Here is a 12,125-nt window from a genome sequence, read left to right as displayed (position 1 = left end):
AGATTTACTAAGACAGAAAGCGTAGTCTAATCCAGGTACTTTTAATTTACAGCCGTAGGTTTTTTTCATGGATCACGCTATACGTTTGCCTCGTTTTATTGTCATGATTTTCTTTAATCCTTTCTACTGAAAACATTGCCTTTCGAGTGGCATTTTTATAGATTTAAACAGTGAATAGGCGTGTCTTTTTTCTAAAAAGACGTCATAATGCCAAGATGTACAATAATATCCTTTACAGTTGCTTCTACCTTCGAAGGCTTATATTTCTTTACTAATATGTATACTCCTAACTTATCTGTTTTGAAAGGGGGTAGGGGTGGAGTTAGTTACCTTCTCCCAGGTGTTCTTTGAGAGTATATTGTGTACAGAATAATTGGTGTTTTCAGATTTGCTAATTGAATTTTATTCGCAAAGTTATGTATTATCAGTTTTTGCTGATCTCTGTCTTTTACGCTCTGTCAAATGGGTGTATGAATGTATTTGTAAAGCGTGTATGGATGAGTGGTTGTTTTATGGAAGGTTTTGCTACGATTTAAGTTTTATCTTTTTAATCAAACAATATCAATCTATTTGATATTTCATTTCGGTGTCTTATTTCAGCCTAAATTATACGAAGAGAATATCGACCCAGCAAATCCAATAAGACCTTTTTTTTATACTACTTCTGGTTTGTTCAAGGTGGAAGTTCCACAGAAAATCTCGATAATTTAACGAAGAGAATTCCCTCCATTTGCCCTTGATTAGGAATGCAGTTACGCGAGATTTCTTGGAACTGTTAATAGATACCACACAGTTCCGCGCTTTTGGCGCATGCGCGTGAATGGGAAACACTGTACCTTGTCAGGGTTGATTGATGGGATCCTGCAGAGCAACAAAGGAAGGCCTCGGAATTGAATATTTTCAGACTCAATTTTTCCAGATATGTTCACACGACAGAATATACGCATGTGCGTTAAAATGTAGTGTATGTAAATATATATATATATATATCTATATATATATATATATATATATATATATATATATATATATATATATATATATATATATATATATATATATATATTACACCACCTTAATTGTATAGTTCAAACAATTGCAAAAAAATCAGTTGGCTAACTGTATGCACAGACATTTATATATATTATTGTGCATAAAAAAAATTATATTAGTGAATGTTGATTAGTTCGTCTGTAATTACAGATTCCTTGAGATTTAGAATTCATGAAATGAAACGTGAAAGTTATGTCATTTCTCTTGTCAAATAAATTGTGGGTTAATTAGCTCGTAAGACGTTAAGTTCCTGGAGGGTTTTTGTTGCTGTATTAAATTGAGAAGGGATTTCATAATTACCGGATCTCAGCTTCGTGATGCCACTTTGAAATGGATTTCTTCAACTGCAACCCGTATCTCTCTCTCTCTCTCTCTCTCTCTCTCTCTCTCTCTCTCTCTCTCTCTCTCTCTCTCTCTCTCTCTCCCCGTTTCTGCTACCGTTATAATTTCTGTGCCTGAAATTGAGTTATCATTTATTTTTGTTGCATATTATGATTTTATTCTTTGTTTGATGTTCCCTGTGAAAGGCACATATTAGATATGGTGAAATGGTGCTAGTTTGCTTGTTATCTAAGCGTCACCCCACTCCGATGGCTTGTTATCTAAGCGTCACCCCACTCCGATGGCTTGTTAACTAAGCGTCACCCCACTCGGATGACTTAACTAAGCTTCACCCCACTCTATGACTTGATATCTAAGCGTCACCTCACTCCGATGAATTCTCTCGGCGATCAGAGATATCGTTTATTAATATAATTTGTCAACCACACACTATAGAAATGGGCGTGTATAATACTTGGATCCCCCAAGGGGGCTAGTATTGAACACGGCGTCTAATTGAGCTTCCGCCATGTTGAGTAATACTAGCAACTCGGCGTAGGTAGTGTTTGTGAAAATGAACTCTGTATATTATTATTATTATTATTATTATTATTATTATTATTATTATTATTATTATTATTATTATTATTATTATTATTATTCACTCGCTCACAAAATAAGGTTTCAAAAGCTAACTGCTTTTTCTAGGAAGACCACGCTCTCAGTAGAAACTCAGATAAGGGAGGTCATGAGTGCTCTCCTTACGAAAAAGCTGGAATGTTAAGCAAGAGTAAGGTTATATCCGATATTTTAAATTTTTTATGACTAATAGAGGTTTATAATTTATTTAGCTTATCTATTGCCTCAAGGGCTTTATGATGATTTTTTCCTTGGGTGGAATAACTGATTCCATTTGCGGTTCCCAAGATTTAATTGTGGGGAAGTTATGTGCAATATTTTGAATGCTTTATCAATAATTTGAATGTTTTATCACATAAACAAAAAACTAAGATGGGTTTCAGATTTTTATTCTGAAAATTTGTCGATAAAAAGTAACAGTACAAATAGTTTGTTTTGAGAATATTTTTGCATGTTATTTTATGAATTATTTATAGCGGCGGCAGCGGACAATCCTTTGAATTGCGTACCTAGCCAACTCTTCCTCCCCACTTTATTGTCGCAGTTTCATAATTATTATGTCAAGGTAGGTCAGAAAAAGGCCCATAAACTTTGCCTACATGGACAATAAATCTTCACGCCTGACCGTCTGAGATAAAAGGTTGATACTTCAACAAAATCCGGTGAATTTCTCCGCGAATAATTGTTACCTGATCAAAGGTTCAAGAGGAAGCTGCATAATTCAATAATACAAAGTCTTGTCCAATCAAGTGACGTATTTGAGGTAGGTTCATTATGATTTTTTTTTTTTATCTTATCTTGGTTCTTAGAAATTTCGTAAGCGATGGTTTGCATTTGTGTTTCTGTGTCGAGGTTTACATAATGTATTTGTTGCTGTTTGTATAATTAGTTATACACGAATTTGTGTCACATGCGCCCCGACATTTTTTTTATATTCGCAAAGTTGAAGCTACAAAACTAATGTCGTTTAATATCAAATACAAGCAGTCTCGGCAATTTATAAGTGATAAGCCATTAGTCACCACGGAGACTTCAACGCCGAATGCATAGTTATCAGTTTAATTTAATCATATTAGGGAGGTAGGCAGCTATGGTTATAATTATTATATACCTAACTTTAGAAATATGTTAGTGGTGTGCCACTCTTAATATGTATACGTTGACGGTAGATAGATACGTGAGTGATTTTTCTTGAAATCTAAGAGAAAAAAGAATAAGAAAATGTAGGTAAAATAATTTGGTGTCGTCGTATTTACGATTAGAATCGTAAAGCGGACACATTTAAAAGAATATAGGAGTGGTATTGCAACAAAAATTTTAAGTTTATTTTTATGTTTCTAACATAATTTTTGGCATTCATTCTCCCCCATGATAAAGCAATGCAGTGGCAGGTACAAATTAAATTGCTTACCCCTGGCTGCATTGGTGTTTTATTTTATTGACTTTTTCTCGCCCCGTGCATTGTTATCGTCTCGTTAAAATGCCTTTACCAGACTAGTAGAAATTTTTGGGTCAAGTGTCCTTTCACCTGAACAGAATTGCTCATGGAATGTAATTTGTCGACAGAAATATGTCTGCTCCTCAGCTCTGCTTTCGTCCTTGTTTTTTGAGTTTTGTTTTTCGTACACATGAATAGATTGGAAAGAGAGGTATGGATATATTCCAGCAAAACTTGAATAGCTGAATTTTCCTTTTTCGTTTATTTTGTAAATGGTACGGGGTCAGTCGGAGAATCATGTGGTTTGGGGTTAACAACTAGTCCCTTTATTCAGGCAAAAGCGTAATCCGACCTCCAGCTTTCTCGGGGCGCGTGCTAAGATCTACTGTTAAATAGGGCGTTGTTTCACCAACGAAAATTAAAGTTAAATACGCTGTATTTTATGAGAAATAATTATTCTGTACTGTTTAACATGCACGTTATTTATTTTTGACATTTTCATTCTGATAAATAAATCATAAATAGCCTATCCTAAAAATTTCTGTATCTTTAACTCAACGCGGAACACATTTTCAGACTTTTTTTAGACTTTACCATAGTGCTTTCCTACCCCCCGCCCCCCAACAAAAACAACAAGAACAACAACAAGTAATCTGTAGGCTTACTAGCCGAGTAAGCTAAGATCTTGCGAAAATATATTACACTAATGAGGTGTATTAGGATGAAATTTAGCTGCTTATAATTCACCTGAAGTTAATAGGGGAAAAAGGTGGTAGGGCAGAGAGAGGAAAAAGAGGAGAGAGTGTTAATAGGGGAAAAAGGTGGTAGGAAGAGAGAGGGAAAAAGGGAGAGAGAGGAAGAAAGGTGGAGAAGAAGAAAGGAAGTAGAGAGAAACTTGAAAGCAGAGAATTGAAGTAATCATGAGGAGAAGTAAGTAGAAATGATGTCAAGTAATTTATTGATGGAGTCTCATGACTCTAATGTAATTAATATGGAGCTTTGGACACATATTCATATATATACATGAATACATAATATATGTATATATATATATACTTATAAATATATATACACATACATATATACATATGTATATATATTATATGTGTGTGCGTTTGTTTACTGTATATTGTATACTGGATTTATATAAAGGGAAATACAGACCAAAATGGTAAACGATGCAAGAAATGTTTGGTCTTGTGACACCGCCTGAGATTCCCCAACATTTCAGTCAAGGTTCATTATACCGACATGATCTTGTTTAAAGCAATGTCTTTTCCCGATTTTTTTTTTTCTTTCAGATGCTATTTAACCTTTGTAAATTCATGGATACCGCTTCTACAAACTATTTAGGACAAGGCTCTCTCTCTCTCTCTCTCTCTCTCTCTCTCTCTCTCTCTCTCAGAATTCACAGCATAAGTAGCGTGTGTATGTGAAGGCAACATACCTCAATTAGGGCGGGCAGTCGCATTACGTCGACTTCTTGGAATATCGGAATGCGCCATCACTCGGCCATAAGGAAACAGAGCGATATCATTTTACGCCGGCGGGGGGAGGGGGGGGGTTGGGGGGGGTGGGTGGGGGGGGGACTGTGTCAATTACGCGCCTGCTTTCAGACCGATAGTTCCCTAAAATGTTCGTGCTGCTTCATCCAGGAAGTAGCCGCTGGAGTCGTAAATGTCATGGCTGCTTCACGTCGTCGATAGCGTTCGCAAACGATTCCGTCATCACGCGAAGAGTCCGCGATGGCGAGCGACTGTGGCCCTCGCTGATTTTCCCCGTTCTGCGAATGCAGGCATTTGTGGAGCTTGTCCTAGAAAGTCTACAGGATACGTTTCGAACGCTGGAAAATGATTTGAGAAAAGCACTCGGGGAAATCTCCATGAATGTTGGAAAACACGGGGAGAGTAATATCAAAACGAGTTTGGTAGGACATTACGAAACATATACTCACTGATGACATGCGAGGACGATGGTCTCTACCTAAAAAAATAGTCTGGTTTCCAGTTTACTCAGACTAAGTTGATGGACGTCCAATTGGAGTTCGATGCCTCTCTCTCTCTCTCTCTCTCTCTCTCTCTCTCTCTCTCTCTCTCTCTCTCTCTCTCTCTCTCTCTCTCTGTACATTTCTTAGAGGCATTTGAAACCAGGTTGATTTGTCTTTTAACCGTTGCAATAAATCATTTGAAGGATAGGAATTCCTATTGCTTTGTGACCTGAAAACAACAGCAAAATAGCTTCCTTTTACATATGTTTAGAAATAAAAAGTAAAATCACAGAATTACTCAAAGTAAACCTTGTATTTTATTAGAAGTTAAGTTGTCCCTTTTCCTCAACGTCAAACCGTCTTGAGAATAATAATTCTGTGGGGAGCTAAACATCCTCCCCATGAGGTTTGACATTCGTCAAGGAAATTAACCTTCGTCAGTCACAGAGACCCGATTCACCTGTCTGTTACATTTCAGACAGTTATTCACTCCAGACAGAAAGTCCAGTACCTGTCACAAGCGAAAGAGGCGGCACATCAAAGGTGCTGACGGTACGATTGCGTCGACCTCGAAAGTGATTTCCGGAATGCACTTAAACGTATCTCTTTCCCTTGAGGGTCCATAATATGACGTCTTTATATACTACGGGCGTGTGCGCATACACATACACACAGATATATATGTGTGAATATTTATGTATGTATGTATGTACATAAATATACATACAATCTTTCACTGCATTGGTGATTCCCCAGGATATATGGTCTGATTATAATTTGGTGGTATAGACAACTTTCCCTCTTTACATATCTTCGGAGATGATGGTCAACCCTCAAATAGTCAAGTCAGAAGCAGAAATAAATATTTTAGAGATATAATCTACAAGAAGGGCCTCATTTTATTGCCATAGAAAAATATGCCATCTTATGCAAGAAGGGTAAATTCGACATCCACTGAGATAACGAAAGTGAACGTGCGTCACATAATTTTAAGGTCAGTAGGAAAGAGCGTCTAGTTGATTTAATTATCGAAACACGGTTCCGTTGACAGAATCTCAACGTGGACGGATGGGACGCGATAAGGCTAAGTGAATTTATCTTGTCCATCTTCGGGAAACGAGCGAAAATAGAATTGCATCGACAGAGAAGACAGGGGATCAGTTGTAAGCGAAAAGGCTCGTCTTTTGTTTTATTGATTGACTTGACCTTTGGGTGTTTGTAAGCCTTAGATATAATACGAAGAAAGGGTTGTAAATGCGTAGCCAGATCTTTGATGTAAACCTTTTTTTAAGTATATTTTATAAAAGGTGCATTCACAAAATATTAGAGTCATTTTATCGAGAAGCAGATTGGGATTTTTTTTATTTTGATTAATGATGGGAAATGAGAATAAAAATAATTATTTTTGTTTAGGCTTACTTATTATAATACATATGAAAGCTTTTATTTGTATAGCCAGAGTTTTGATGTAATATATTTACACGAGTACCAGACGATGAGGGCAGGAAAGTCCTTGAAGGCTTGCAACATTTTTTTGCATAAAAATCTCCGCCAGATACCGTCCTGTTTAAATGAAGTTCTGTTATATATATATATATATTATATATATATTATATATATATATATTATATATAATATAACTATATAATATATATATATTTCTATATATAGATATATGTTATATATATATATAAAATATCTATATATAATATATATATATAAATTATATAATATAATATATATATATATATATATAATATATATAATATATATGTGTGTGTGTGTGTGTGTCTGTGTGTCTGTGTGTGTTTGTATTATAACAGCTCCGCTCACAAACTGAGATAACTTGTTTCGAAGCTGAAACTGGGAAAATTTTTCCTTAATTGCTCTTGGAAAATAACGGTTTTGAATATCATCTGCAAGCTTAAACGATCGTCTTTTGTGATCGAAGTCACGTAGAAAGCTTCTCTATCCTTTTAGCTGACTGAATAAAAAGAGAGAAAAAAACACCTCGGTCGCAATCTCGGGGAAAAATCGACAAGTGAATGTAAATGAATGTAAATGAGTAATTGACGTAAGCATAAGAAGAGAAAGACAGACAGACTGACAGTCACAGAACGATAAATTGTTATATGTAATTCGGGAAGAAAATACGAGTATCTCATATATTTCATGATTTATTTGATTGTGTAATTTGGAAAAAAAAAGGATCTACATTTCGATATATTGGTATAGTAATTCGGGAAGAAAATACGAGTATCTCATATTTATTTTCATGGTATTTATATTTTCATTTGTGTAATTTGGGAAAAAAAAGGATCTCATTTCGTGATATATTTTTATTTTTGTTCGCGGAATTTTGGAAAAAAGGTATCTAACATTTCAGTTTTTTTTTTTTTTTCTTTTATTTTTAGGATGCCCTTCAAATGAATAAAAGCTAGCAAGAACGTAAAATGTGGGGCGCCAGGAAGAGACATCTATCAAATAAGGAAATGTAAACTGAATTATCATAAATGTATTAAGAAGTCAGGGTCGTAGAGACCCACATTTTGGGAAATTGTGTCTCGTGTAAAGGCAGCCTTGCTCAGAAATATTTGCCCTGGCCTTTGTGACATATTCTGTACTATAGTATGGTCTCTCTCTCTCTCTCTCTCTCTCTCTCTCTCTCTCTCTCTCTCTCTTTTTTAGACGGTTTCTTTATTGTTCTTGATGCCTTGTTTTCTAGTTTGCATGTATGAATACCAGTGTCAGAGAGAGAGAGAGAGAGAGAGAGAGAGAGAGAGAGAGAGAGAGAGAGAGAGAATGTGACATATTTCGCACCATAGTAACACACTCTCTGTCAGAAAAAGAGAGAGAGAGAGACAGAGACAGAGACAGAGAGAGAGAGAGAGAAATGTGACATATTTCGCACCATAGTAACTCTCTCTCTCTCTCTCTCTCTCTCTCTCTCTCTCTCTCTCTCTCTCTCTCTCTCTCAATATCTGTCTGTAGATCGTTACTGCATTATTCCTGTTGCTTTGTTTTCATGGTTGCATGTATGAATACCAATTAGAGAGAGAGAGAGAGAGAGAGAGAGAGAGAGAGAGAGAGAGATAAGCAATGTTGGTGTTAGGCGGATGTAGATGATCGGATAAGGAAAACGCTGATAGAGACACAAGCGATTATCAGGTTAGATATCAAGCGTGGCTTTTAAAGTTTATCGATCCCATTAAAGAGAGGAGATTTACGTGTATGAATTGATACTATCATTTATTGAATAAAAAAGAATCATTATTCAATTATTCTTTTTTCGATAAATGAGAAATACATCAAGTTGACATCCTTCTTCACTCCTTACACACTCACACACACACACATATATATATATAATATATCTAAAATGTGTGTGCATACATATGTATGTTATATATATGTTTATATATACGTTATATGTATGTATGTATGTATGTATATAATATATATATATATATATATATATATATATATATATATATCCACACAAAACATACATGTATGCATAAATAGTGTTTGCTGTATTACTCATTTCTTTCTTAGGAATATACAAAAATAACTATATATTCAATTGTTGAATTATATTTTGCTTTTAAAAAAAAGAAATCCTGAAATCACGGAAACGCAAATCCTACGACTGTAGTACAAGCACACTTTGGCTTGAAAGCTATACAGCGGATTCTAATATCCCTGGGAGGGAGGGAGAGAAGGGGGAGGGGTGGGGTAGATGAGGCCCTTTTTGGATGCCTTTAAAGGCCCTTTGGAAATGTTTTCGATCGGAATTCCTCGTTACTTGTGATTTTATGCTTTTGTTTACGTGTTTGTCTTTTACTCTCTGCCCTTGTCGGAGTTTCTGGGAATCTCGGATTATTATTAATATAATGTGTTTCGGGAAATGTCTGGCTCGGGTTTTACGTCTTGCTGGCGATTTTTTATATAAGAGATTTCAGGTGAGCGAACTCACTGTTTTTCAAGATAATATTATACCCACTATAATATTATATATATATATATATATATATATATATATATATATATATATATATATATATATATATATATATATATATTCGTGTATATATTCTTATACATTACATGCATATAATCACACATTTACATTCTGTGTAGTGTCACATACAATTATGAATTTAAATTTTATAGTTTAAAAATTGAGTTAAATCAGGTTTTAAATCTTCATCCAATTTCGTATCACGTATGGACGAACTGGAAAAACGTAAATGTTTCATGAGCATAAAGAAAAAAAATAGGAACATATTTCGTAGCAGTATGCAGTTCTTATGAACAGTTATGCTTTAGTTAGTTGATCATGTTAATTTTCCACTAATTTAACATTACTGTGGGCGTTCATTTTTAAATATAATATTGTAGATTAATTCACTAAATATACTTAAAATTTAGATTCGCTCGACAGTAATTGCATAAAAGCTTTACACCTAAGTGGCTTGCAAGGCAAAACCCATTGCCTAATCATGCAGATGATTGCCTGCGATGATTCATTTAGCATCATTGTAATCGATAATGTTAAATCCAGTATAGAGAGTTAGTTGGTATAATGTTTGATATTGCGAAATTATTGAATTCTTATTTTTTCAGAATTGCTTATTTTGCGAGGATATTAGTGTTGTGTACAAGTTCTGAATAAGGGAATTATAATTGTGTAAATTCGCTTGATAAGGAAAATGTATTTCTGTAAACTCTTTTATTAAAGGAATTTATGTTTGTGTAAATTCTCTTAAGGGAAATATATTTGCGTATACTCTCTTGATAAGGGAAATAAATTATGTGTATATTCTCTCAATGAGGGAATTTATATTTTTGTAAATTCACTTAATAAGAGATATATTTGTGTAAATTCTTTTAATGAGGGAATTTATATTTGTATAAACTCTCTTGGTAAGGGAAATATATTTAAGGGAAATATAATTGCGTATACTCTCATAATAAGGGAAATATATTATGTGTATATTCTCTCAATAAGAGAATTTATATTTCTGTAAATTCCGTTAATATGGGAAATATATTTGTGTAAGGTCTCTTAATAAGGGAAATGTATTTGTGTAAATTCTCTTAATAAGGGAAATACATTTCTGTACTCACTTAAAAGGGAAATATATTTGTGTAAACTCTCTAAACAAGGGAATTTATATTTGCGTAAACTCTTTTGATAAGGGATTTTATATTTGTGTAAATTCCCTGATTAAAGGAAATATATTTGTGTAAATTCTCTTAATAAGGGAAATATACTCTCTTAATAATGGAAATATATTTGTGCATACTGACTTAATAAGGGAATTTATATCTGTGTAAACTCTTTTTATAAGGGAAGCGTTATTTTAGTAAACTCTATAGTTGTTTATATATCTTAATAAAGGAATTATATTTGAGGAACTTGTATACAAATAGGACACAGTTTTGTTTTAATAAAATCGATTAGAATAAGAAGTAAAACTATTTTATGTAAACGTGATGATCATTGCGTCCTAAACTAATAAGGAGTTATAATTGTATATCATATGCCAGTATCAAGAAGTCAATTCTTTTATAATTAATATTATTTCCTCTGTAGTTGTAATGTTATTCTATTAGATGTAGTCGTTCTTAAGACTTACAGAAATAAAAATAAAATAATTTAGAAATACAGTACAAAGTTTATCATGCAAATGGTGGAACACACAGGTAGAGCATGAATTACCCACGTAACCTCCATCGGACATATTAACTGATCGATCTTCAAAGTAGATACAGAAAAACAGGCTATCTAACTGTGAAGATATAAGCGAAACGGATTATATCTTCACTCCAGCCACAGTGCCTAGAACAATGTCTGGTCAATAATTCTTCAGGATTTGAGAAAGTATCTTTTTTGCACATATAAGAGATAATCTTTCTTGTTGATTCACCGGATTAAAACTGCTCTCAATTTCAACCGATTTTCTCACTAAATTAATCTAGAAAAACTTTAGTTTTTCTAAATGGAAAAAGATATTTTCTCAAACCCTAAGTTTGAGAGAATAACTTTTTCCATTTAGAAAAATCAATCGTTTTTCTAGATTAATTTAGAGGGTGAAAACTGATCTCAATTTCAAGAGATTCTCTCCCTTAGGATTTGGTAAAAGACACTTTTTTTTTTAATGGAGATTTTAAAAAATCTTCCATTTAGAAAAATGTAATTATTCTTATTGATCAATTCAGCGGATTAAAACTGTTCTTAGTTTCAATAAATTCTCTCCCTTAGGATATGGTAAAAGACTGTTCAACAAAGATTCGCAAAAATTGATCTAGTCTTACTTTTGGATACTTCTTCCTAGACAGTGAGAGATAAGACTGCATCGAACGCTTGCCAATTCTTAAGGTTATGGCATTAATAAGCTGACGTCCAGCATCGCTATCAACATGTGCTTTCACTTTTATTTGATTCTAGGTATACTAGACATTTGTTGATATGTTGTCCATGAGCTAGAAACTTGGTATATAAGTTGATGGTTTTCCTGGGAACTAAATCGTTGTATTATTAAAGAAAATCAGTTTGGTATTTTCAAAATGGGTTCTAACCGATTGAGTAAGCCAGGGAATTTGGCATCATCGAACAGCATGCGATAAAGAGAGATAATTCAGCTTCTCCAGAAGGTTTGTAGTTATTTCAGTGGAGGAGAC

The sequence above is a fragment of the Macrobrachium nipponense genome, chromosome 21, assembly GCF_015104395.2.
Source record: "Macrobrachium nipponense isolate FS-2020 chromosome 21, ASM1510439v2, whole genome shotgun sequence".
Taxonomy (NCBI): domain Eukaryota; kingdom Metazoa; phylum Arthropoda; class Malacostraca; order Decapoda; family Palaemonidae; genus Macrobrachium; species Macrobrachium nipponense.
The sequence above is the reverse complement of the archived record's forward strand: the minus strand, read 5'-3'. Positions refer to the sequence as shown.